Raw genomic sequence first — 27,911 nt, 5'->3', positions numbered from 1 at the left:
AGCTCTTTGCCTTGAATGTTTTGGATGTATTGAATGTTCTAGACGTAGAGCAGTGGGGGCTCTCGGCGGCAATGGAGGCCCAGAGACAGCCTGCCTGAGGGAAACGCTGGGAGGATTTGACGGCAGAGAGCAGGCTGGCGGGGTTGGTCTGTGAAGCCCTGGCAGGCTGGTTTCCTCACAAGCCAATGACCACGTGTGGTTCCCAGGAGGCCCCTCTGCTGGCACAGGTGAAGTGCTGGTCCGCAGTCCAGCACCACTTCTGTGGGGCAGAAAGAAGCGCGGAAACTTGGGCTGGAGGTGAGCCTGGGGATGTGGCAGCCCACAAGAGCACCCCAGGGCCTTCCCTGGGGTCCCCAGCCGCCTGTTGCTGTTCTGCCCTTGGGAGGAAGCATCTCTATTCCCTGGAGCTCATTTTCATGTCCCTGGTAGGCATGGTCGCTGCTGGTTTGGACATCCCAATGTCCCTGATATGCACTGTCACTGCTGGTTTGGACATCCCAATGTCCCTGGTAGGCATGGTCACTGCTGGTTTGGACATCCCAATGTCCCTGGTAGGCACGGTCACTGCTGGTTTGGACATCCCAATGGCCCCTGGTAGGTGTGGCCACTGCTGGTATGGACATCCCAATATCCCCTGGTAGGCGTGGTCACTGCTGGTTTGGACATCCTAATTTGGACATCTCAATGACCCTGGTAGGCGAGGTCACTGCTGGTTTGGAGATTTTTCTGGGTGGAGTGCTGCTTCTGTTGCATCTAGAAAGATCCCGCTGTTGCCCAGGGTTTCCTCCTGCCTGTTAACTGTGATACAGTTCTCGAGAGAGCATGGAGAGGTGTTCACCAAATGGCCAGTGTCCGTCACTGATGGCTTGGTGTGTGCTGGTCAAGGGCTGCAATTCGGGCAATTTGCTCCTTGGGAGAAACACTGCTGGTTGGATACGTGATAGCCACCCTTCTGCCCTCTTCCTCGCTGGTGGATCAGTCTCCTGCAGGTGAAGACGTTAAAGATTCAGTCTCAGGTAGCACACAGGGTAGTTGGGATCACTGACTTTGGGCCAGATTGCCAACGCGTGAGTCTCAGCTCCACCACCTACTACCTGTGACCGTATTTACCTTCTCCGTGGCTCACTTTCTTCATCTGTAAAATAGGTACAATAATACTACGTTCCGAGCAGGTGGCTTTGAAGGAGAAATGAGTTAATGCACCTAAAGTGCTGATGACAGTCCCTGGCGCATGTAAAGTGCTCAGTAAATGTTAGTGATTTTTGTTATTGTTATTGCTATTCCCTCCCAGTCTCTCCTGAAGCTCAGGTGTGGACAGATTACACATTACTGGCCCATTGGACCTGAGAGGAAGTCTTCTTGGGACTTCTGGGGACACACAGGATGTCGTGGACATTGTCTATTTTGGCCGTTCCAGTCCTGAACAGTCTGACTTTGGATATTTTGTTACTCGGGATAACAAACTGTCTCACTGTTTAAGCCTTCTACCAATTACGGTCAAAAACATCCTCGCTGCTGTACCTGGTAACCGCACAGGGGCCTCCTACAGCTACAGTGCGTTTAACCCGCGTGTGGAGTTAACGTATTTGACGATATTGTTAGGACGGATTTTGCTTTAAATTATTTAAAAACTTTTTTGAACAGTAACACATTCCCATGGTAAAAACATCAAAAAGTCTGAAAAAGCTTACAGTGAAAATCTGATTCCCACACTGGTCTTCATGTTCCCTGTTCTCAGGCCCCAGTGACCAGATAACTACTGTTTGCAGCCTTTTATTTACCCTTCCGTAGATTTTGAAAATAAACATAAATAACAATACAAATATATTCTTTTCCCTCTTTTGTAATATAAATGTTCGCATGCTATCCACATCCTCAGTACCTTGCTCTTTTCACTTAATATGTGTTAGAGAGCTCATCAATATATAAAGAGCTTTCTTATTTCTGTTTACAGTTACAGAATGCTTCACTGAATTTATTTAACCCGTCCCCCCGCTGACGAGCATCCAACTCTCTCCAGTCCTTCAACATTGACTTCAACGCTGCAACAAATGAACTTGAGTTCTGCTACTTTGGAGATATGCAAATAGATCTGCGGGGTAAGCTCCCCGGGGTAGAGATGCTGCTAGAAGAATCCATCCACTTGGAATTTTGATAGCTCTTACTATCTCGCCCTCCATCTGGGTGGCACAAATTTATGCTCCCACCAGCAAGGGACGGCAGTGCCTGCTTCCCACAGCCTTGGCAACTCGACGTGCAATCAGAGGTTGGATTTTTGCCCATTTTATGGTGAAAAGTGATATCTTAGGAAGCTTTAATTTGCATGTTTCTTATGATGAGGGAAATCAAGTATTTAAAAAATATATTTAAGAATAATTTACATAGTTTTGAATTGTCCGCCTATGATATTTGTCCCTTTTTTAGTGGGTTATTGGCCTTTTTTCTTATCAATCTCTAGATATTTTTATACAATAGAAAGATTTTTCTATGTCTATTGTGAGCTGTAATTATGTTTCCCAGTCTGTCATTTTTTTTTAATGGTAGAATTTACTTTCTTTAGGTAGAGATTTTAAAAGATTTTTTTTACATAGTTGAATTTGTTGATACTTTTTCATGGTTTCTGGATTTTGGGTCATAGTGAAAAAGTCCTCCACACTCTGAGAGTATAATTAATCATCCCATCTATTCATTTGTTACCTTTATTGATTTACGTTTTATATTTAAAGGTTTGATCCATTGGAACGTGTCATGGAACACAGGGTGGTGGATTTCCCAGGAGCTCCCCAGCTGCCCACCATCACTCTGGAGCTCAGTTTTCTCCACTGATGTGGCTTTTGTGCTCTTTTTCTGGACTTTCCTTTCTTTTCTATTGGTTCATCTATTCATGAGCCAAAACTGTGTTGCCTTAATTACTGAGCTTTGGAGAATATTTTTCTATTTGGGAGCTCCCCTTTTTTGATCTCTTTCTCAGAGCTTCCCTTGCAAATTGTGTTTGCTTATTTTCCAGTATAAGCTTTAAAATTCCTTTGTCTAACTAAAAAAAACCCTACAGATTTATTGAGATTATGGTAATTTAAAAATCAAATTAGGAAGACCAGCCTGCTCTTGACACAAGAAAGGACAGTGACTCAAGTCATCTGGTGCTAAGCTGTGGTGTGCCTTCCTGGTGGTGTATGTATTCTGCTGATTCCCCCCAGAACGTTTTAAAGATTTTTTTTAATATATGTCTGTACATTCATTGAATTGTTGAATTTATTCCTAAGAAACTTGTCTTTTGTTTTGTAGTTCTTACAAATGTAAATGGATTCTTTCCTTCTATTATAATCCTCTAGCTTCTAACTATTGACTTCTTTCTATCAGTTTTCTACCCCACAATGTTAATGACTTTTCTTATTGTTTTTTGTAGCCTTTTAAAAAATTGATTTCCATGGGTTTTCCACATAAACAATAAAATTACCCGCAATTAGGGTTAATTTTGTCCCTTACTTTCAGGTTTTATGCCTTGAATTCTTCTCTTATTTGCATTTTACCGGCTAGAGTGCCAGTGAAAGTCGAGAAAACAAAAGGAGAACTGGACAAATCCGCAATGATAATGGGCAGTTTTAGCCCAGGAATGGGGCAATCTTCTCAGTAACTGAAAGAATAAGTACACACAAAAATGAGCGAGCAGCATGACTGACAAACGTGACCTAGTTGATACGTGTGGAACCTGGTACCCAGCAACTCCAGAAGCATATTCTTTTCAAGTGCACGTGAAACATTTACTAAAATTGATTATATGCTGAGCAGTAAATCAAGTCTCATAAACCTCAAAAGACTGAAGTTATATCAAGGATGTTCTCTGACCACAATGAAACTTAGCTAGAAACCAAAACAAAAAGGTAACTAGAAAATCCCTAAGTGTTTGGAGAGTAAGCAAGACACTTCTAAATAACCAAGAAACTAACAATGGAAATAAGAAAATATTTTTACCTAAATGGCAATTAAAATATGACGTATTGAAACATGTGATGCAGTTAACGTATGTTAAGGGAGAAATTTATGACATTAAATGTATACATTTGGAAAGAAGAGTGGCTGAAAAATCAATCATCTCAATCCATCTTAGTAAGTAGGAAAATAATATCAAATTAAACCTAAGGAAGACAGAAGGAAGAATATATAAAAGTTAAGAGCAGACATGAATGATACAGGAAAAAAAATGTATGAGAGAGTATCAACAAAGCCAAAGTTAGTTCTGTAAAAAGACTGATAAAGTGGATAAACCTTGGTAAGACCTGTCACAAAGAGAAAAGGCAATGCAGCAATAACAGGAATGAAAAAGAGGACAAAACTATGAATATTACAGGCATTCAAAAGATAATAAAAGGACATAATGAACTACTTTGTGCCAATAAATTTGACAATTTAGTTGAAATGGATAAATTTCTAGAAAAAAACAACTTACTGAAAGTGACCCAGATGAAATGAAATATCTGAATAGTTCTATGGGTCTGGAAGAAATTGAACCCAGAAGGAAAACTTCCCAGAAGAAAGCTCCAGGCCTAGATGGCTCCATTAGAAAAGTTCTAAATTATGTTAAAGAAAAAAAATTAACGTTGCTCTTATATGAACTCTTTCAGAGAACAGAAAGAAGAAAAACCTTCCAACTCATGTTAAGACACCAAAACGTGACAAATTCTTTACAAAAAATAAAAACTAAAAGCAATCTTGCTCATAAACGGAAATGCAAAAATCCTAAACAGAATATTAGCAAATTAAATTCAGTGACAAATAAAAAGGACAATATATCATGACTAGACTTTCTTCTATTAATGTGATATTGATTTTGCATTCAAAACTCTATCAGTGTAATTCATGCCATTAACAAAATAAAAGAAAAATTGTGCCGTTATCTTAGTTGGCACAGAAAAATATCTGATCCAAGTCAACATCCATTTATAATAACAATAATAATAATAACTTAGAAAACTAAGAATGCAAAAAATTATTTTTAACTCGACAAGAGGTATGTGCAAAAGCCTAAAGTAAACCCCACACTTAATGGTGTAGCACTGACTATTCTCCTTCAGGACCTGGAAGTGGGACAGGACGCCTGCTCTTACCACTTCTGTTCAGCATCGTATTGGACGCTCGAGGCAATAAGTGCAATAAGGCAAGACAATTTTTTTAAAGGATAAATGGATTGCAGCTATCATTATTTACAGATGGCATAATTGTGTATATAGAAAACACAAAAGAATCTACAGATGAACTATTTTCATTTAGTGAATGAATTTAGCAAGATCACTGGCTAGAAGACAATATGGAAAAATAAATTACATTTCCTTATTCCAGGAAAAAAGAATAAGAAATTAATTAGAAAAGTTATGTCATTTATAATAACTTCAAAACGTATCAAATACCAGCAATCTAATAAAAGATGTGTAAGAATTTCACAGTGAAAACTACAAAACATTGTTGAGAGAAATTAATTAAAACCTAATTAAGTGGAGGGATAGACTATGTTTATGGACTAAATAACTCAATTTAATAAAGATGTTGACTCTCTGCAGATTGATCTATAAATTCAATGTACTCCCTTCAATAACCCAGCAACTGCTCTGCTGGAAATTGACAAGCTGACTCTAGAATTTATACAAAATTGCAAAGGGCCAAGAATAGTCAATCGAACGTTGAGGAAGAAGAAGAGAGTTGGAGGACTTACTTTCGTGGATATCAAGTCTGATTCTAAAGTCAGGAATTAAAAAAGCAGTGATTTAGTGCAAAGATAACCTCCCCGCCCTTAGAAAACAAAGCAAATGGAATAGAATAAAGTTCATAAATGGACCTACATGTTTAGGACACTTGATTTACGACAAAGGTGGGATTCTAGAGCAATAGAAAAAGATGGTGTTTTGAATAAAGGGTGTTGAGGCAAGTAGATATCCATTTGGAAAGAAATAAATCTTAATGCCAACTTCACAAAATAAATAAATTCCCAGTGGATCGTAGATCGAACGTGAAAAGTAAAACGATTATCTTCCAGAAGATCACATTCGAGAGTGTCCCCATGATCTTGGGAAGACAAAGATAAACAGAACATGAAAAGCACTAATCAGAAACCAAAGATTCATAAACTGGACGATATTAACATCAGGATCTTCTGTTCATCCAAAGACACCATTAAGACCTGGAAAGGCAAGTTGCGGAGTGGGAGACGATGTTTTCAGTACATATAGCAAAGGGTCTATTTGAAGATATAAAAAGATATCCTCATATCAATAGGAAAAGACAATCTAATAAAAAAAATGGGCAGAAGACTTGCAAAGGAACTTCTCAAATGAGGACATTCAGTGTCCACTAAACATGTGAAGAACTGCCCAGTCAGTCTAGGGGTCAGGGATGTTTAAATTAAAAACCACAATGAAATACCCCTGTACACGAGTGATGACCATTAGAAAGACTGATAACACCAAGTGCTGTAGAGGACGTGGAACCATTGGAACTCTCATACACTCCCGGTGGGAGTGCGAATTGATGCAACCACTTTGGAAAAGGTTGACAACTTGTAACAAAATTAAATTTACGTACACCCCAGGATCTTCACTTCTGGATATATACCCAACAGAAACGCGTGCATACGTACACTGACAGATTCACAGGAGAATGCTTATGGCTGCGTTATTTGTAACAGCCCAAAGCTGGAAACAATCCAAACATCTTTCATCAGTAGAAAAGTACATGTATGTATTATAACATAGGCATGCAACTGAATATGGGGGTAAAAAATGAGTCAATTATAACTATACACCTCAACATGGATGGATTTCACAAACATACATGCTGTACGATTACATTTATATAAAGTTCAAAAACAGGCAAATCAGAACCATGGTGTTAGAACAAGCATTTACTGTCTCCCCTGTGGGAGGTGCCATGGTGGGAAACGAGGCTGGTGTTTACCTTTGGGAGAAAAGAGGGTAGTGACTGCAAGGCCTCTGGGAGACTCCTGGGCTGCTGCTGTTCCATTTCTTGATCTGAACTGTGGCAGCTGAGATGTCTCTACTTTGGGCTAATTTATTGCATACTTTTCTACATGTAGACCAACAAGTTAACGCTTGTTAAGCACCTCTCGCGTGTCTGTAAGATCGTGCTGGGCAGTGTGCTTTCTCTTCTTTTTACCCCTCTGTTAGCATCACCTCTGTGGAAGGAGCCCCATCTTGCTAAATCGGCTCCGGGGGCGGCACAGGGAGTGAGTGCAGCCAGGCTCGGCAAGACCATTCTGAGGGGAGATGTGGGGCCCAGCCAGGTGTTGGCCAGAGCTTCCATCGCTGTGATTGGCAGAGTCCACTTGAGTACCTCCCGGTTCATGACGGCTTTTCTGTGCCACACTTAACTTTCCAAAGATAACTGCACTGCGGATGGCGGGCAGGCCCCTGCTCCTGAGCCTCGAGCAATTCCCTGATTCATGTCTGACTCTGCCCTGTGGAAGCGGCCTTTGGCAGGAGCTGGAGGAAGAGCTTACTGCGCCGCCAGGATGCTGGAGTGGGTGGGAGGCAGCGTCAAGTCTGAACTTGTGAGCAATCGAGCTCGGGCTGCACGCTGGCTCTGTTCTTGTTTTCTCAGCTGTAGAGCCATGAGAACGGTAATACGCATGTTAGCACTGGGCGAGGGCTTGTTTGCATAATTAAATTATTAATGACACGAGCGTGTGGCAGTCTTGGCCATATCTAGGTGGAAGTTTCAGTTATAAAGCTAAAGAAATAAAAACATTTTGATTTGCAGAGGTGGTAAAATTGTGAGCAAATTTTCCTTTTCTTTTAATATTTTTATAATGTTTTTCCTTATGTAATCAATAATGACAATAAAAATAAAACAAAGCACTTTTTCCAAAAAACAGAAAAACATTCTTTGCACATATATTCAGACAAAAGAAAAAGAAAACACTAAACCAGCATTTTATACAAATCATATGGGGACTTTTTAAAACTAATTTGAAAATTTAACCAGGGAATTTGGTCAAATTTTAATGTGACATTTGCTGATTTTCATGTGTCAGGAACAGAAAAATAACCTTCCATATATAAATATGAAAATGAATTTAGATAAGTTTCAGAAGTCATAATTTTGACAGGTGTAGATGTAGGAAGCTGACATTTCCTGCTGAAAATATTTCTTCAAGTTTATCTAACATATGGCCTCTAGCTATCGGGAAGATTTTTGTTGTTATAACAAAAAGTGGCTTCAGAGTTGAATAAATGTTTTAATCCCAGTCTGGTCTAACCCGAGCCACCAAACATACAGAATGCGTGTGGTTTGTCTCTTTGTGAAGGAATATACGTATGTCCAAGAATATCCACCCCTTTATTTGTTTCTAATAAACTAGCCTGTGCTGAGCTCTACTATGGGCAGGCACTGCACACCAGAATCTATATCCGGGCAGTTGCCAGCTAAGCAAATGGTTGCTTGGAATCAAGAACTCATTTTCTTACACAAATAATATCATATGCAGGATAGTCCAGAAAAGGAAGCTTAACTCGGGATGCAGCTGAGATACGTATGGCTACAAACACCAGCCTGGCTCCTGGCAGCTGGGAACGGGAAGCCGGTACTGGAGGTGAGTAGAGTAGGTAGGCACAGGGGTAGACAGAAACAGGAGGAAATGAGAGAGGGGTGGAGGAGGAAGGAGAAGATGGAGGAGGCAGAGGATGGGGAGAGATGAGGAGGCCCAAGAGGAAAAGGGAGACACAGAGGTGGAAAACAGCCAGGAGACAAAGGAGGAGGCGTCCCTTCTTTCCTGTCCAGCCCAGGACTGTGCTCAGTGCCATTTCCGGGGCAGCTTCCCCTTGTTTCTGGGCCTCTCCCATTTCCTGAGGCCCGTCCCAGATTCTCCAGGGTTGCTGGCTGCCCTAAGCTCCCCAAGGAGGCACCGTACCCAGACTCGCTCATCCCCAGCAGGTGCTTTCTGCCCAGAATTATTGTTTCCACTGTTGATCTCACTTAGGTGTTAAGAGGAAAACCGTCATATCAAACTCTCTCTATGATGTAAATGACTAATAATATTGGATCTTTAAGAGCTGTTTGAGTTGTTAGAATAGAAGCTGAGGAATCTGGTGGAACTCTGAGCACCATGGAGAAGCCAAGTGGGACATTCTGACCTTTTGGAATTAGGGGTTGAGATTTATGGTCAACCCCAAAGATGAGCCAGTCTTGCCTGTGACCCTGCTTGGAATCGGCCTTGGTCAGCTCCTGTAGGCTGGCCATGCTCTTCAGTTTCTTCTCCTTTTTTCCTTTTCTGAACCATTGACTCTCTACGAGCTTTATGGCATGCGTAGGCGCATGCGTGGGCAACTTCGTGGGCAACAGGTCACCACCTGTGTGCTCGCTCTACATTATTGGCTGCAAGTTGAAGATGAGGAAATTGAGGCACTTAAGGACCAAAGCCAGTTCTTTTTAGCACAAGGAGTGCACGCATGTGATTTTGATAGGCCTGCACTGTCCGTTATGGCAGCCACTCACCACATATGGCTGCTGAGGACTTGAAATGGGGCCGGTGCAACTGAGGAAGTGAATTTTCAATTTTATACACTCTCACTTAATTTAAATTTAAAAACGGATACGCAATTTAGTTATTGGAAAACTTTTAAGAATGTTTGGAACAACTTGGGTATATGAATCTACTTTTTAAACAGTGAGTTTTATAAATCTAAATATACATCAAGTATTTCCAATGAAAATTTAGTGCTTGAAGGTTGGGCCCCTCTGCTCCAACTGAGGGTGACCCTGAAGGGCCATTCAGCTTCTGAGCTTCCCAGTGGGGTCGCTGAAACGTCACTGATACCAGACTATAGTCCACGTTGGCCTTTGGTCCAATCCTGCATCTTTCTCTGCTCTCACTGAAAGTGTTGACGCCAAGAGTTTTCCTAAATAAATAAATAATACTCATCTCAGAATCTGCTTCCTGGAAACCCAACCTGCCAGAATGTATTTATTTTTAAATAATATAATAAACACCTGGGGCCTCCGGGACCTCAGACATCAGGGGTCTTAAATATTGACCTTTTCAGGTCAGCCAGACAGCAACCTCGTGAGCACCCACTGTGTGAACAACCCTTAACTGAGGCTGTGAGTTGGCTCAAAGGAGCGTTCTTCAGGGCGTGGCTGGAACAGACAAGTCTGGGGGCTTTCTCTGGGCCTCTACAAACACGTCTGTGTCTATAACAGAGAATTTCGCCCCTAATGCTCGGGGACTGGACCTGAAATTAAGAAGCGGTAGGAGCACTTCTCTGGGCGTCTCCGGCTGTGGGAGGGAGGGGAAGATGTGGAGCAAGTATTGAGAACCGAGCACAAGTCAAACAGAGGTCAATGCCCTGGCATCAGATAGAAGGAGGTGGTGCAGCAGCTTCCCTTGGGGTCACCTCGAAGGACGCCGGGAAAGAGAAACCCTCCTAGCAGGCAGAGTTTGAATAGTACGTCTTAGTTTCCATTGCATGGAAAGAGAGCGGCCCGAGGAAGGGATGCACACTGGTCTGTGGGTGGTACGTATTGGTTTGGCCCATGGTCAGGGATCCAAAGGGAGCATCTGGAGGAGGGGAGAGCTGGAGGTTTGGAGAGTTATATGCATTGGCCTCTCCCAATGGACAACATGTGAGAATACTTGCGTTCCCACCCAAGACTCCTTGCTGCCAGTGGAATTCTTAACACCAGATGCACAGAAGCACTGTCATTCACAAAGCCTGGTGTGTTGACTGCACTTGTCAGTGTGCCAGGACAGCCCTGGGGCTCCAACGTGGTGCTCAGAGAGGGTCGGCCGGCTCCACATTCCTTTAGATTCTTTCTACCATGTGGGTGCCAGTGATTTGTCCTCTGGAATGTGAATTTATAGGAGTAGGATTTTCCTATAAGTTTTCAGTTTAGATGTATTTTTCTTACCTACAATATGTCTACTACCATTCCCAGCTGAGGAGGGGTCAAGTTCACATGGCCTTGTGACCACTTGCAGAAATGAAGACCATAATATTTATTCAAATTTCTTTTCTTGCTGTGTGATATATACACATGTATCAGTTTATAAAATATATATTGTATACTAAAGATACATATTTAAACCATGTTTTCCTTCCTCTCTCTTTATCTCACTGTCGTGTATAGGGTATGTTAGCCTGTAAATTGCAAAAATCAGTATGGGATTGTGAAAGAGCTGGAGGAAAAGCGGACATCACCTAGAAGTTCTCAAATTGTTGCTGAATGCACCAGCTCGTGAGGTTTGATTAAGGGGATGAGTGCGAAGGTGGTTGCGTGTGGTAGGTGTGAGCGTTTTCATGTGTGTTGTGGAACTGTAAGAATGGAGAGCAGTATATAGAAAGTTGGTGAAGAGTCAGACGGATAGAGGGTAGTAAACATTTATTGGTGTGCTGACTGGCTGGCCTCTGAACCTCTTCTGAAGCTTGAAGGATTGACCTTTGTGTGAGTCTTGGTGGGGGGCAAGTTTGGAGAGGTGGAAGTCTTCCAACTTCCCTGCAGAATGCCAGATAGTTTTTCTCTCTGACTTCTAAAATCTAGGGTACTGGCACAGGCCTACGCTTAGCCAGTCAGTTGCTCCCATCTGGGCCTTTGGATCGGGGAGTGAATGATGCAAAAACAAATTGTGCTGGTGGAGGAAGCATCCCGAGTTCAGTGGGAATGGGAGAGGAGGCGCTCCTGGAAGTGGCAGGCGGGGCCGGCGACAGCAGCAGCTCTGTTTTAATGAGCCCATTTCTGCGGCACGACCCCGACTCTCTTCTAGTTTTGCGGCCTCCCTTTGTTTCTGCCGATTTTTGGAGACTCCTTCTACCGTCCTTTCATCAACAGGTGGTTACTCAGTATCACTCCAGTGCATTTTTGTTCTGCGTAAGTTAGCCAGATTGATAATTTTTGCTGTTTCTGTTGCAAACAAGAACTTTTCTCTGGATGCATTTAGCATTTTTATTGTTGTTGTTTGTGTTCCAAAATGTCAAAATGACATGACTGAGCAGAGGACGTTATTTATTTATTTATTTATTTTTTGAGGAAGATTAGCCCTGAGCTAACTACCGCCAATCCTCCTCTTTTTGCTGAGGAAGACTGGCCCTGAGCTAACATCCATGCCCACCTTCCTCTGCTTTATATGTGGGATGCCTAACACAGCATGGCTTTTGCCAAGCAGTGCCATGTCCGCACCCGGGATCTGAACCAGTGAGCCCCGGGCTGCTGAGAAGCGGAATGCGCCAACTTAACTGCTGCGCCACCAGGCCAGCCCCTGAGCAGAGGACTTTAAAAGTTGACTGCTGTGCACAGCAAGTGGGACCCTTCAACCTGAGCACTGCGCCCTCTTCAGCTTTGGGAAACTGTCCTGCTTCATCACACCGATGGTCCCCACCCTCCTTCTCCTCCCCTCTCTTCCTGGGATCCTATTAGATGGATTGCTCCATGTATCGCCTCTCCTTCCTCTCACATTTTTTTTTCTTCTTTGTCTTAATATTCTATATTCTCGGATACTTTCAGGAATTGAATCTTTCAACTCTTATCTTTTAAAATCTTTTAGTATTCATATTCTTACTTCCTAAGAATTTTTCTTTTTCTCTGATGATCTCTTTCCTACATTTCTGTTTTATGGATGCAGCATCTTTTCATCTCTTTCTGGAAATATGAGAGGGTTTTTCCCTTTAATTTTTTCTCTTCTTTGTTTTTCCTCCATGGTCACTTTATCTTTTATTCCATGTGGTCTTTCTACCTCCCATTTGAGGCTTTTCCCAGCAAAATGGTGATCTTGGCTGTTTCGGGAAGAGACAACAGCAGGCCGCGCAGAGCCTTGTGTTGGGTGAGCCTGTTGACTGGTGGGCTCCTCTGTAGAGAGAGGGAGGCAGCCCCTCGTTCCTGGAAGGGTCTCTAGATGTTGTGATGTGAGGGTTTACTGCGGCTCCCCATAACGCCCCCACTGGATGCCCTCGTTCCTCCCAGAAAGTCCGTTCACATTTCTTGTAGAGACAAAATTTCAGCTTTAATTTTACGCTTTCCACCCTGGCTTGGATGTAAATACCGGGCTGCAGATATTTTGCACGCAGGGGAGCTGGAGGGAAGTGTCAGGGGTGTTATTCTAAATGAGGACTTTCCTGCTGGCGACCCTCCTTCTACCTCCTTTCTCTCCTGCCCTCTGTTGTCTTCATCTTCTCTGTAACCTCCTCTGCCCGCTCCTAGTTAACACTCCTCCATCTGCTTTGCACGTGGCGGGAAGAGTTTGAAATCTTGTCTCCCGATGGATCTCCTGGACTCTGTAGAGATGAGATAAACGCGAAGGCTGAGTCTGTCACTTCGAACCAGAAGCCCAGGCCCCTTCAGGTTTTAATTGGCTCCTTAATGTGCTCAAAGTTTGGAGTCAGACACGACACATGACATTGTACCCTATTTTGATGGAATGCCCCATAGTTTATAGTGTACTTTCTCACTTGATCCTCACAACTCCGGGGTCACTGGAGAGGTTGCAGTGAATGGAACTGGAAAAATAGTCTGGAAGGCTTCTCCTGATCAGCATGGCAAGAAGACACCTCTCCTGCTGGTCAAAAGCTAGCGGAGAGAGATTCTAGGCGGAGATAAGTCTCAGATTAGGGCTTGGAAGTGGAAACCGCCGAGTAGGATTACGTGCAGCAATGTCTACTCAGCTGTGGCGATGTCTGAGCTGGTAGTAGGCGAGATGAGACAGGAGCTAAGGCGAAGGCTGTGGGGGGTGAAAGAGTCTATAAGGTCATGCAGGCCAGCAGTTCTGCAAGAAATTTGAGCAAAGTCCTGCTGAGGAGGTAAGTTTGCAGCCAGAAAATAATGCCGTCAGCAGTGTCCCCAGCACACGCAGAGGACGATGACAGATTGCATAGCCCCCCTCTCACATTTCCGGGCTAATGGAAGCGACAGTAGCATGGGCGAAGGAAAGCCACAGCTTGCCCATTAGTGTCGACTTCCTACCCCAGAGGCTTTCCAGTAGAACTTGCAAAGTGTGCATTTCTCCTCTTTGTCCTCCCCTTCCCAGCCTGCTGCAAGGCACCCAGAGGACCAAAGAGGCACGTCCCTGGTGGGAGGGAGATGTGGGAGACGCACCCCCCCAAGCTGGCTGGAGATGAGGTATTCCACACGGTGCCACTCCAGGTCTAATTCTTAGGTTGGATGCAGGCATCGGGTGCACCATTCAGAAGTTTCCCATAGGGCGGCGGTGTGGAGCCGTGCCCCCTCAGCTCCCCTCCTGCACTGCTGACGCACCAGCAACAACAAGCCAGGCTCTTGGGAGCCCCGTGCTGGCCCCAGCTGTGCTGAGCGGCTCTCCCGTGGCCTGTGGTGTGCCCGCCTGGAATACGCAATGGGGAGTGGGGTCCCGTGAGCAGAGGAGGTCTACCTGCTCCATCAGGTTTGCACCGTTGCTTTTCTTTATCTCTTCAGGTTCCTCCTTTGAGAAAATTTTCCTGAAATGGTGCTTGTTTTTCTCCTTGCTGATTCTTGGCAGCACCCAACCCCCTTTGAAGCCTGTCTGCGGGCATTTGCTAAGCGTGCTGGTGAGGGCCTCACCTGCGATGCGTCTGTCTCTAGATCTCTCTGTCTTTCCACCACGTGTTTGGTTGGCCGTTCCGGATCTCCAAACAACCCTCTGGCTTTAGGAAAGCACCCTCAGTGGTACTCATCCTGTGCTCAGTAACAGGGCGTGATGCTACTCCCGGCAAAAGCACAAGAAGTTTCCACAGCTCCAGGTCCCTGCTTTCCTCTGACTGAGGGAGCCCTTTCTACCCAGGGCCCCGCCTCCTTCAGGGCACGCCCCACGCAGGCCAACAATCCTCCTTTATGAGAATGAAAGATTCATGAGGCCCCGCCGGGCTGCCCCAGGCCTCAGGCAGGTTCTGATCTTCCTTTAATTTAATTAAGCTGTGTTTATTTAATCAGCCCAGAGAGATGTGTCCTCAGGCAGGAATTTGCTGCCTGCCTCTGAACGGAGTTTTTGTCTGTGGGAGGAGGAGAGCTGTGACCTACCCAGCGTCTTTGAACAGTTTGAGGCCCCAGAGGTAGGCTGGCTGGCGGTTCAGACCAGGCGCTGCAGGGGCACTGCACTCAGCGGCTGTGAGTGTGTGTGTGCGCGCGTGTGTGTCTGCACACACACAGAGCCCCCGATGCTTGGTGCCCTGGGATCTGGTTCTGCGGCAGGAGCGTCAGAGAAGCCAGACCTGCCAGCAGTCTGTTCTCAGACCCCGCAGGAGGAAAGCGTTAGAGGAACAAGGTCCCACTATGGCTTACAGACAGCATCACTCAAAGCCGACTTCGCAAATCTCTCCCGGGTGCAGGCTGAGCATGCTGGTCCCCGGGCCCCACAGCCGGACTTGCTGAATCACATTGCAGTTTAAGAACTACTGTGTCCTCAGTGTCACTCAGCTCAGGAGTATTTACGTTTTAAGGATGGAGGTGGGCGGGCAGAGAGGATGACCGAGACTCATCTAGAAGGAATCACTGTGGTGGGTTTCAGGCACAGTGGGGAGCTGTTTGGAAACAGAAGCGTTTTCTAGAGCCTCCTAAATCGCTCCACTTCGAGGGCAGCCCTGTGTTCTGTGCGTAAGGGCAGCTCTGAGGCGAACAGCTGTGGTGTGGCAGGTCTGAGCCGACGGTGTGACTCCCAGTCTGAGTCCAAAGGCCTGGAGCCCAGAACACTGATGTCCGAGGGCAGAAGAGAAGCGTCTCAGCTCAGGCGGTGGGCACATTTGCCGTCTCTCTGTCATTTTGTTCTCTTCAGGCCCCCAACAGATAATAACTCTCTCCAGCTATACGTCTCCTATTGGCCTGTTTCTCTGGGGAGCCCTGACTAACACGGCGTCCCCAGCCAAACTCCTCCTGGGTCTGAGAGTGACAGTGGCCGTGGAAGCAGTCGTAGACGATTCATCCACTGGCCGGGAGGGTGAGTCCTTTTCTTCCCGCCCTATTTTGCTGAATACCTCTGATGTGAGCAGAGAGGAATAGCAGAGGGAGAACCTGCATTTATTTATTTATTTTTTTTACAAAAAACGCACTGTTTTACGGCAATTCAACACTTTCACTTATATTGGCAATGTTATAAAACATTGTGAAGTGGGTACGATCAGCCCCACTTCGTACACGAGGAAGCTGAGGGTCAGCTCACCGTGGGCATCGCCTGGGACAGAACCTGGACACAGCTAATCCAGCACCTTTGCCTCCAGACCTACGCCATCGGGTGTGACGGTCATCAGCACGCAGGCCGTTAGACACTAGAAATGTGGTTCGTCTGAACTGAGATGAGCTATAAGAGTAGAATACAAAGATTTAGTATGAAAAAAAGAATGTAAAATATTTTGCTAATAGTTTTTATACTGATTACTCATTGAAGTGATATTTTGAGTATATTAACTTAAATACATGATTAAAACTAATTTCACCAGTTTATTTTTATTTTTATTTTTTTGGTGAGGAAGATTGGCCCTGGGCTAGCATCCGTTGCCAATCTTCCTCTTTTTGCTTGAGGAAAATTCGCCCTGAGCTGACGTCTGTGGCAATCTTCCTCTATTTTGTGTGTGGGATGCTGCCACAGCATGTCTTGATGAGTGGTGTGTAGGTCCATGCCTGGGATCTGAACCTGCGAACCCTGGGCCACCAAAGTGGAGTGTGCAAACTTAACCACCACACCACTGGGTCGGCCCCTCTTTTTACTTTTAAATGTGATGTGGCATGTACACGCATGCGCGGCTTGCATTTGTGGTCTGCGTTGTTTCTGTTGGACAGCTCTCTCTAAGCCTAGGCTCATGTGTCTGCAAGCTCATAGCCTCAAGTCACCCCAAGCCCCCTGGGAACTGAGAGAAAAATCTAACAGACTGCAAAATAGCTACCCCCCTGTTTCTCATGTTTTGATATTCCATCATGAAAGGGAAGAAACTGAGCACCCTGCTGGTAACCAGGGAGGGACCAGCTGCTATCCCACATCCCAGGCGACTTTCTCTGAAGTGTGATCTTGTGTCAGAGGGCCTTTCCAAACTTATTTGGGTCTAAAGAAAACTGGGGGAAAGTTCAGACCCCTGAGCCCGAAAACTTCACCCTCCACATGAAGGTTAGGTGAGCGTGTGGGGAGACACGGGCACCCAGTGCTGAGAGGTCTGTTACAGCGGGTGGACAGGCTGAGGGAGGGAGCAGGAAGGATGGGAGGAGCGAAGCCTGGCCGGAGAGAAACTTGGCCAGCCAACGACAGCAAGCGAGTCCTCATACTTCCACTTACTCATTTAGCAAACGTTTCCTTACTGCCTGATTATTGCTCATTGTCTGATGCATCTTTGTTGTCTACCAGGCACTTTTCCAAGCCCTAGGGATGAACTGGTAACCAAAGATAAAGGTCTCCGTCCTTTTAGGACTGATTTTCCAGAGGCGATAGAGAACAATACGCAATAAATAAATAAATATGATAATTTCAGATTCTATTCATTAGATTGTAGGTTGGCTGTGATAACTGAGAGACCCAAATAACAATGGCTTAAGCATGAGAGAATTTCCTTTCCTTCTCGTGGAGCCGTCTGGGTGAGCGGTCTAGGATACTGAGCAGCTCTGTGGTGTCAGGGACCCAGGCCACTTCCACCTTGCTGCTCTGCCATCACTAGACATGGTCATCAAGGAGGAAGATGGCTCTCCACCTCCTCCAGGCTGCATTCAGGCAGGAGGGAAGGGGAACGAGAAAGCGGGGACACTCCCCTTCCTTTTAAGGATGTGACCTAGAAGCTGCACACAGCACTAAATTCACATCCCATTGGCCAACACTTAGTCACATGACCATATCTAGAAGCAAAGGCGTCTGGGAAGTGTAGTCTTTATACTGAACAACAGGTATCCAGCTAAAATTTTTTTAATGAAGGAAGAATAGAACAGAGATTAAGGGACAACTAACAGCCTCAGCACAATGATAAGATGCACAACTATTGAATCACATTGTCACAGGGGATTGCATTACTGGAAAGACCAGGTGCTGGCAATTCTTGGATAAATCAGACAGAGTTTACTTATCAAGGGATAGAGAAGGAAGTCAGCACTGTCAGGACTCAGCGGAGAGATCAGCCTCATTTTCCAGAACACACAGAGGTGAACGCGTCCAGAACACAAAATCCTCTCTAAGAGAATGCCCAGTTGTAGGTGATAATATCTGAGAGAGTGGGGATCACATTACATTTTGAGGAAGCCTAACTGGTCCCTTCTAGACCCAGGGCCTATTCTGCAGAAACAAAATAAGGTAATGGGGTGGAAGAGAGTTGGGGCAGGCAATGTGTGTGGCTGCTTATTAGCAATGTGGACAGGGAGGGTTTCTCTAGGGAGCTGGTATTTGAGCCCTGAAGGGTTGGAAAGAGCCCCTCTTGGAAGCATTGCAGGCACAGGGAATGTCAGACACAAAGACTTGGAGACAAGATTAAGCTTGATGTGCACTAGAAACAAAGTTTCCTGGGTAGCCAGAGCTGCGTGAGTGAGGAGGGGAGAAGGGAGAGAAAGGAGAAGACGGCGGAGGCCAGCAGCTCCACAGTCTGGCACGGAAGACGACACATGGGCAGACAGACGGATGGACTTTATCAGTCAGGGGAAGAAACAGCATCTGTCCCCATCAGGCGTTCTCTGGTGGCTGCCTCTTGGCAACTTTCCATTTGAATTGCCCAAACTAGAGGTGAGCAGAGGCCTCTGGGATAAGCTTTCCCGAGCCCACAGTCCTCTCCTTCTCCTCATTTCCTTATCTGTTTCCTCGGGATAAATGCACCTGTCCCGCCTCCTCCCAGGGCTGCGTGAGGATCAGAGGAGTGGCGGGTGTGCGGGTGTGAGAGTGGCGCCGTGTGGGATGTCGAGTGCTGCAGAGGGAGGGGCAGGGCTGGCCCAGTGAGGACTCAACGTCACATCTATAATGTCATGGTAGCCATCAGTGTTTTCCTCAATTTCCAGGCCTTGAGTACAGATCTCACTTACGGTTTTGGAAATCTTTCTTTTCCCAACATACTATAATGGAGAGTACTAGATGATGCTAGAAAGGTGGGCAGGGGCTGGATCTTCCAGAGTCCTGTAGGCCATGATAATGAGTTTGAATCAAGGTGGAATCCACTAAGATAATTTAGAGCAGCAGAGTGATGAGCAGATTTGCAGTGTTTCTTCCAGCTTCAGAGTTGGAGGATGAACAGAAGGAGGAAAATGCGATCAGTTGCTGGCTGTTGAAGTGACGGTAGGTCACGATGAAGCCCCGAAATTGGGTGATGTTCATGAGAGGAGCAGTGGACAACTGAGCAGGGGGAGCTAACAGAGAAGGAGGAGGCTTCAGTGTCTGGGTGACAGGGGGCCACTAATTCTCGTACGTAACACAGACAGAGGACAGCTCTGTGGGATGGAGTGTGGCGTTCAGGGTCAGACAATTTGAGTTTGAGGAGAGGGCCACTGTCTACATCTCGGGTGAGAGGTCTGGGCAGGAGATGGAGATGCCGGAGAGATGAGTGTGAGTGTGGCTGCCCAGGGGAGTGGAGGGTGAGGAGAGAAGAGACCCGAGGCTGGGAGCCTGGGGAAGGGGTGTTTATTGAGGAGCAATGGAAGGGTCATGAAAAGGAGCCAAGAGGAATAGCCAGGGAAGCAGGAGGAAGAACCTGGATGCCAAGGTGGCCGCACTTCGAGGAGCCACAGCTGCTGAAAGGACAAGCGAAATGATGTGGGAGGCGCCCGCGGGATGTGACGGCAGAGGAGCACCGATGCCTTACAGACAGCATCTTTGGTGCGGGGAGAGCCTGGGCCACAAAGGGTTGAGGAGTGAATGGAATGCGAGTTGACATAGAGTGTCGGCCAATCTCTAAAGAGTTGGCTGTGAAGAAGAGAAAAGGACTAGAGAGGAAGATAGAAAGGGCAGGTGTGTTGTCCAGGGGCTCTATGTGAGTTAATTTATTAATTCATTCACCCATTTATTAGGCATCTATTATGCAACAGATGGTGCCAGGTACCATGGCTACAGAGAAGTGTCAGACTCCTCTCCAGTGTGTACAGCTTACTTACGGAGCTCCAGAAGTGCAGAGCTGAGGGACTCGTTCTCTGGGTTTGCTGAGGAATGATGCGATGTAGTCCAAGGTATACTTTGGGGTTGAAGTAGATCTGGGTTCAAATCTTGGCTCTGCTCCTTTCTGGCTACGTAACCTTGGGCAGGTCATTTAATCTCTCTCAGCCTCATTTTCTCATCTGTGAAATAGAAATAACAGTATCAACTGTGCAGATTCCTGGAGATGAATCTAAGGTCCGTTAACTCCACGTGTGTTGGAGTTTGCTCTGTGTTACTCAACATGGTACCCCAGCACCAAGCATAGCGTAATGCCTGGCGCATAGCAGAAGTCAGTAGCCATTTGCTGAATGAATGAATGAATAACTGAAAGCCTGTAAAAATCTTGTCATATTGGGGTGCCTTATAAAGGGCAGCCATTGTTGCTATTGCTCTGGGGCCTGTGAAGGTCCTTCACTCGATTTGTGGGGATAGGATAATGCACAGTCAAATGCTAGAGCCTCTGGTCGGCAAGGTGATGGGGTTGATGTCCTGCCCTGGCGCTGCTGACCAGTGTGAGTGGCTAAGGGAGAGAGGCCCCAGAGATCAGCTTGTGCCTGGCAGAGGCAGGCCATGGATGGGCAGACCCAGGGACCAGGTGGGTGAGGAGGAGGAATGGGCTGACCTGCAGGTGGCCCCAGGCCAGGGGGCCGGGCTGTCGCATCGTCTCCTCTGAGTGAGCGGCGGCCAGCTCTGTCTCCTCAGCAGGCTCCTGTGACTTCAGAGGCCTGGTCACCTGGGCTTCTCGGGCTGCCCTTCCAGCCCACAGCCTGGCTTCTCCTGGCCGCAGCAAAGAGAAAGCAAGAAGCTGAGGCAATTCACCTCTTCATGAGCTCCTGCCTGGATAAACGTAAAAAATTGTTGTGGACTTTGTCTTTTTGGAAAACTAATACCTACTCGCTATTAAAACAAACAAACAAACAAACATAGGACAGCCCAAAGAATAAAATCACTCGGAAATGATTAAAGGCAATATTTTGACGTGGTTTCAGGGTCTTTTTTGGCTCTTTTTCTGCCTGGTTTTCTCTATGCTCTCTGCCCAGTTTCCCCATGTTATGGGACATGGGGGAAGGCCAGAGGCTCTTTTCCTGCAGGAATGGTGCACTGTGGCTGGCAAACTGCGGAGAGAGACGCTCTGGCACTTCTTGGAGAAGCCAGAGACTCGTTAGTGCCTGCTTCCCACCCTGCAGAAGGCTCCGGAGGAGGAACCTGAGCCGGTGGTCTCCTGGGACGTCCCCCAGAGCTTCCTGGCTCAGGATGTGCTGGATGAACGTGGCAGCCTGCACCAGGGAAGGGGTCCTGGGGGCGGGGGCTCCTCTTTCCAGGCTCCCGATGTTCTGTCTCCCGGGCTTGGGCTCAGCTGGGAGGCGAGGCAGGCGGGAGGCTGCTGCACGAGGGCGGTGTGCCGTGAGGGGCCCTGGACCCAGCTCACACGCAGTCCTGGACGTCAGGGCTGCCAAGACCCAGTGGTCGTTTTGTCAGTTCCTCAGTCTAGGGGCAGAGACCGAGGCACAGGAGGAGGTGCGGACCGCTGGAGGTCCACGCCTGGCCTGTGTGGGAGCAGGTGGAAATCCCCTGATTCCTGATCAAGGTGCTGATCCATCGTGACTCTTGATCACGAATGTCCCCACCTGGGAAACGAGGCTGATAGTGCCTGCCTCTCCCTACTCAGAGGAATGTCCTCCTCATGGTGCATAAGGGAACACAAGATTGGGCGTCAGCAGACCTAACCCTGTGGGACCCTGGGCAAGTCACTACCTGTTTGAGCCTCACTTTACCCTCCATCCCATGAGGGGAATAATTACAGTTATACAATAATCACTAGCATCCTCGAACCCTCCTACAGACCAGGCAGTGTGCCGGGGGCCAGGGTTATTTCATTTAATCCTCTCGACACCCTGATGAGGGAGGCACTGTTATCCCCACTTTAAAGACGAAGAAACAGACTCTGAGTTTAACTAACTCGGCTGGGGTCTCAGCTGGGTGATCGTGTCTGCCTCACGGGGTTCATGTAAGGATTGTGTGAGCTGTTCGTGAGTGTGGGTTTCAACTGCGAAACTATGAGACACACATGCAAACACGTATACTTGTCCTCAACTTTCGGTGTAAAAATGTATTGAGTTTTTTTGAGAAAAAGTCCTGAATTCCAAGTTATTACTGTTTGATTTTATTCAGCAAACGTTATTTGAATTGCTCCAATGTGGAGAGCTGTGTTAAGCACGGGAGAGGAGGGCACCCCACGCCCCGGTGCTCATGGAACTCCCCCCCCCCCCCCCCAAACACGGCATTTGCTGAACTGCATCCCAGCAGGACACGGGCCTGGGCTGGAAAGGGCTGAGCTTTGTCCCAAACACCAGTTCCCAGCCCCGGCCGCTGTGCCACCCCCAGGAATCCTGATTTGCCCAGGGGAGGCACGGGGCCCAGGCATCTTGCTTTTTAAAGCCATCCCAGGGGATCCTCTGGGGTGCCAGGGTGGGAACTGCTGATCTGGACAGTGGGGACACCTCTGGAGGAGGTGACGTGTAAGGCGGCTGCTGGGGTTTGGAGAGGGTTCTCGGACTGCCGCTGACAGCCTTGCCAGGGGAAGCCTCTCTCTGCTGACAGGGCTGCTGCAGGCTGCCCTCGGGAGCCGTTCCGGGGTGAGCTGCCCTCCTGAGAGGGACCCGGCGAGACGGCAAGCCTGTCCCCGCCCCCAGCCGTCTACAGTCCCCGGCGTCTCCTCCAGCATCAGGCCTCCGCGGAGAGAGGTGGGTTCCTGGGGCGCCGGCTGGCCCCAGTCCCGCCTCCGCTCACCAGCTGCTGCTGAGCAGGAACTGGGTGAGGAGCAGACGGAGACTTCTTGGAGATGTGGCTTTCAAGGCGGGCTTCCCCCTTCACCCATGAGGCTGCTGACAGGGGGCTGCTCCCCAGACAGCGGCATCCCATGGTCCCCTTCATGTCACACGGCCAGGCCTTGGAGACACAACATGGAAACCACACTCACAAACTGCTCATACTATCCTCACATGAACCCAGTGAGGTACACACTGTCACCCAGCTGGGACCTCCAGCAAGATAGTTAAACTCTGAGTCTCAGGTTGTCCGTCTGTAAAATGGGGTGATGGCACCTCTCCCACAGAGTAGTTCTGTAAAAGAATCAGCAAGACAGAGGGGCCCCCTTTGATGCTGGCCTGTGGGCTGAAGGCTGATGCCCACCTCAACGTTCAGACTGTGAAATGAGGTCTCCCCTAGGCAAGGTGGAAGGACGTGGAATTGGGAGTGAAGCCAAGAGGGCCTGCTAGTGCTGAACCTCCGAAGGAGGACACCTTCCTTGTCCTGGGCAGTGCGGGGTGGAGGCAGGGCCCTGTAGCAGGAGGCTGCCCCGGCGCAGCAGTGGAGGCAGACCACTCGCCCCCTGTGCCAAGCAGGAAGGATGGAGTTGAGCCAGCCCTCGAACTCCCCCCACAGTTACCAACCAGATAGGTCCCCACCTCCTTGGATGCAGCGTGAGTCGAGGGGTAAAGAGTCCCGAAGTGCCCCACTGGGCACTTTGCTCTATCCACAGACACGTCACAACTGGGAAGAAGCATTCCCCCCCACCCCCATTTTACACACTCAACCCTGGAATTTCAGAACCAAAAGTATGTTCAAGATCATCTACATCAACCCGCTCATTTACAGAAGAGGAAACTGAGACTCAGAGAGGGAGAATGACTTGGTGAGGCAGCGGAGCTGAGACCAGGGCACGGTCTCCTGGCTCCCAGGCCATCTGTCTGTTTCACAGCTGGGGTGGGACTGGCAGGGCCGTTCCCAGGTCCCAGCCTGGGGCATGAACATCTCTAGCCAGGCCCACCCTAGCAAGCAGGGAGTCGGGGGTCTGCACCCCTCAGGCCTTGCCACTCCTTTCCTGTGGTTGATTGTCTTGCGAATAAGGGGGATGACTGCTTCCAGGCAGCGTCCGCCCTGTTCGGTTGTAACGGGCCTAACTACTACTCAGTCTGCAGCCTTGACTGGGTGTCTATGAAGCAAGTGTCTGTCCTTCGACTCGTGCCTGTCCTGGTGTTTAATGCATAACTGGAGACAAACAGGACAGAAGCCGGGTGCTGTCACCTTCCTGTTGGATCTGACATCTTCCCATCCTGCCTCTGCTTTGGCAACACCTCTGGGATAATGCTGCTCCCGGTCTGAGTCGGCTCACGCAGGGTTACCCCCTACCATGAGGCTCTGTAATCGTAAAATGTCAGAACTGGAAGGGACCTCACAGAAGGTCTGCTCCAGTGACTTTTAAGACGCTCATTTCCACGGTGAAACTCGCTTATAAAACAAAATCTGACGTGGAATCCTAAAGCTACTGCTTGGGATGGAGAAGGGGCTGTGGGGCTGGAGGCAGGCCCTCTGTGCTTTCCTCTTGTCCTGCTCCCTCCCCACCTCCCAGCTCCCCAAGAAGAGAGGCCCATTTCACAGATGAGCAAAGTGAGTCCCAGAAAGTGGAGTCACACAGTTGGTGAGCAGACTTGTGGACCTAGATTCTAGAACTCTGTAACAAGTTGCTTACAAAAAATAAGACAGGCTTTTTTGTTTTCATTCGTTAAAATTCTATTTTGGGCATTAAATAAGTGAATAAAATGAGCTTTTAAAAAAATGAGAGAGTTAGTCTTTTAATTAGTTTGTCAAACATTTGTCAAGCACATGATCTTACCAGGTGCTTGAATAATTCATGATCTGCATGCAGACACAAACAAAATCAGCCTCTGGGCTAATGAGAATCAGAGCATCTCTAGTGAAGATGAGATTCCATTGCAACAGACATCTCCAGCAATCGTGGCTTAAGCAGAAGGGAATGGGTGCCGCTCACAGTAGGGTCGGAGGTGGGCAGCTCAGGCTCAGGATGCTGGCTCTGATCCGTGGAGTTCTGTGCCATACCTCAGGCCTGGCCCTGGACTTCTTCAATCAAGATGGTGGTTGGAACTGTAGCCATATCTACCAGACAATAGTATGGAGAAAGGACAGAGACGAAAGGTGGTGAAGGTTCCAGGCCAGGTATGTTTTGGTGGACTTTCCCAAACATTGCCAAAAAGAAACTTCTGTTGATAAGCCATTGGTTTGATCTAGTCATCTATCATCCCAAACCGTGTTCCAGGCAGCCACGTGCCCAGCCAAGAATCAGGGGTCATATTGTCATGGAAGAAGGGGACGATGTACATGGGGGACTCTCTGCCACAGAGGGAGTCTCTTATGTCTATTTCCCTCTTTGATTTTCACACTCGGAATTCAAGGCAGCCTAGGAGATGGAGTGTGTAGGGTGGGGGAAGTAAGCTGGACTCCAGAGAGGGAGGGGATGGTAAGGGCCGATGGAGGCGGGGCGAGTTGTTCACTGACCTGGAAGTCTGTGTCAAGCGCTCACCACCTGTGTGCCCCTGAGGGGTCACGTGGCCCTTCCCCTCGGCGAGTCGTTCAGGCAAACTGCTCATTAATTGAACAGTAATGATGTTGCTCAGTGCAATAGAATGTTATCTGCCCCTAGATCCTGTTTTTGGAGCAGAGGAGTTTATGGCCAAAAGAATATTAAGGAAACAAAACAGGAAAACTTATAGGAACATCTAAACTGAATAGTCAAGTCATGCCAAAGACCAAAAATACATTGCACAAAAGCATGAAAAAGCTAATGCGGGAAAAAAAAGCTAATGTGAGAGGAGCGTATACGAAACACCATTATCTCATTTGGGGCCTAATGTGGCCAGCTGTGGACAGTCAGGCGGCTTTAAATAATGAGTAACGATTATTGAACTGCATTATCAATAATGACAGGATTTCCTTTTCAATTTGAGATCCGGCTACACAGTGCCTGAGTCTTATCTCCGTGTACCGTGTACGCAGTACCGACATTCCCTCGCTGCGAGAGGACATCCCGCACCTGAGGTGAGAATGCACGTGACGGACTGAGGCAGTGCGGCTTTCTTGTGGGAAATCTCAATCTCATCGCGAGCGATTTGCATGGAGAGGCGCAGGCGGATTCATAGCTTCTGTCCTGGTTGCTTGGAGATAGCATCTCTGTGGGAAAGGCAATTACCATCTGCAGGAGAAGCCGTCTACCATTAGGCCCCAGTTTCAAACGCTGACAGGTGGAGACGGCAGTGGGGGCGGCGATTAATAAAGGGCTTTGTCTTTCTAGTCCACAGAAGGAAAGGGATTTAAGTGTCACCATTTCCTGGTTTCCAAAGACTTTTTTTTCTGCATGTTTCAAGCTTTTGACCAAAATGAGAACATGAGTCTTTTGTAACTAGTGAGTTTTGTTACAGGAAGAATATAGGGACAAATAGATAAAATGACCAAAAGTTGGTCCCTTGAAGCTTTACCAGGCCATGGAAAAGAAATCTAGTGAGGCTGTAGAATTCATGCTAGCCCCTGGGTGTGGATGGCTTGGAGACCCATACAGTGATGTTTGCTCAAATCTTTGTTCTTCGGGAAAATGGAATGGTGCTCTGGTTGTTGACACCAGTGCCACTGAACCACAAACCATCTTTATGATGGTCTTCACGAGACGGCTCTGCCCCTTAACAGCCAAGATGGTGAAATCGTTGCGTCCGCAAATTAGATCACAGCTCAGCCAAACAAATGTGTATTTTATGAAGGATTTATTCTCTGTGAGGCCCCGCCATAGCCCAGAGGCTTATGCCTTCACATGAGAGGCCTGAGCGGGGATCTGCCAGCATTTCCATCTAATTGACTTCAGTGTGGGGACCCCTGATTCCTTCTCCTTTAATCATCACCTTATATTGGAAGCTAAAAGCCTGTAATTATTTGAAGTAGCTGAAATTCGAGTGACCCAGATAATTATCTCAGCAAGATGGGCTTAAACTTTATTGACACAAATGCCAGTTTCATTAAAGGTTTGGTACAAAAGGCGAGTCCGTGAGACAGCTGGTCGACCGAGGTGAATCGACAATGAATGGCACCAAAGACAGAATCACCAGGGGCTTTGAAGTAATTGCCATCATTTCCATAGACAGTTAGCAGAGGATTATGGGAGGCCAGGAAAACCTTGATAGTTATTATCCTTTGCTTTGCCCAAATCGAGGCCAAGCTGCTTAGAATCAGAGGGCTTCTTCCCTCCTCATTCCTCATCGTGGACCCCATGGCACCAGAGCTCAGACTCCACCCAGGCCTACACTTAAGTCTAAAAACTGGTTGATGAGTCAAAACAAATAAAAACTATGCTCTTCCCTAGACTGTGGGTAACCAAAGCTGACACCATGACAATAGTAAAATTGGCTCAGGTATAGATCTTTAAATCCTACCTTTGGAGTCTATTTCTTTTGCATGTTTAATGGATGACTAAAAATGGTCCCATACCTGCCTGCTAGAAAGTTAAAAAAAATTTTAACAATCATCATCTGAATTGAAACACACACAATTAAGCCCCCAATACTGTATTTAGGGTTTATTATTTATCATGAAATAGTAAGAATTCCACTGTAGATTAACCATAGATCACTTTGGAAGTTGAACATGTCTTGTACCACTTGTCAAATGCACCCCTCCTGTTGGTTAACAGAAGGAGGCATGTCATGTTTCCCCAACTGGATTATAAGCTACTAAGGCAGGTGCCTCTAGTAACAATAATAGCACAAATTTAGTGGCTTAAACACATCCTGATTATCTCATAGTTCCTGTGGGTCAGGAAACCAGGCATGATTTCACTGGAGGCTCTGCTTCAAGATTTCTCAAGATGTGTCATCAGAGCCACGGTCTCATCTGAAAACTTGAATGGGGAAGGATCCACTTCCAAGCTTGCAGTCTTACCATTGTTGTCCCCTCCAACACCTGGCACTGTGCTTTGCACGTGCAATAGGTATTTGTCAAGAACAAATGG

At 47.1% G+C, this 27,911-nt stretch overlaps 1 long non-coding RNA gene across 1 annotated transcript in view; it reads left to right on the top strand.

The window, feature by feature from the left end:
• LOC139075200 (uncharacterized) overlaps positions 1 to 7,778 on the top strand; it is a 47,731-nt gene extending 39,953 nt beyond the window's left edge. The window contains exon 3 of the long non-coding RNA XR_011525362.1: positions 1,955 to 7,778. This is a non-coding gene — a long non-coding RNA (uncharacterized lncRNA). The remainder of the gene's footprint in view (positions 1 to 1,954) is intronic.
• The last annotated feature ends 20,133 nt before the right edge of the window (positions 7,779 to 27,911 follow it).

This window comes from Equus przewalskii, chromosome 13 (genome assembly GCF_037783145.1).
Source record: "Equus przewalskii isolate Varuska chromosome 13, EquPr2, whole genome shotgun sequence".
Lineage (NCBI taxonomy): Eukaryota > Metazoa > Chordata > Mammalia > Perissodactyla > Equidae > Equus > Equus przewalskii.
The sequence above is the reverse complement of the archived record's forward strand: the minus strand, read 5'-3'. Positions and strand labels throughout refer to the sequence as shown.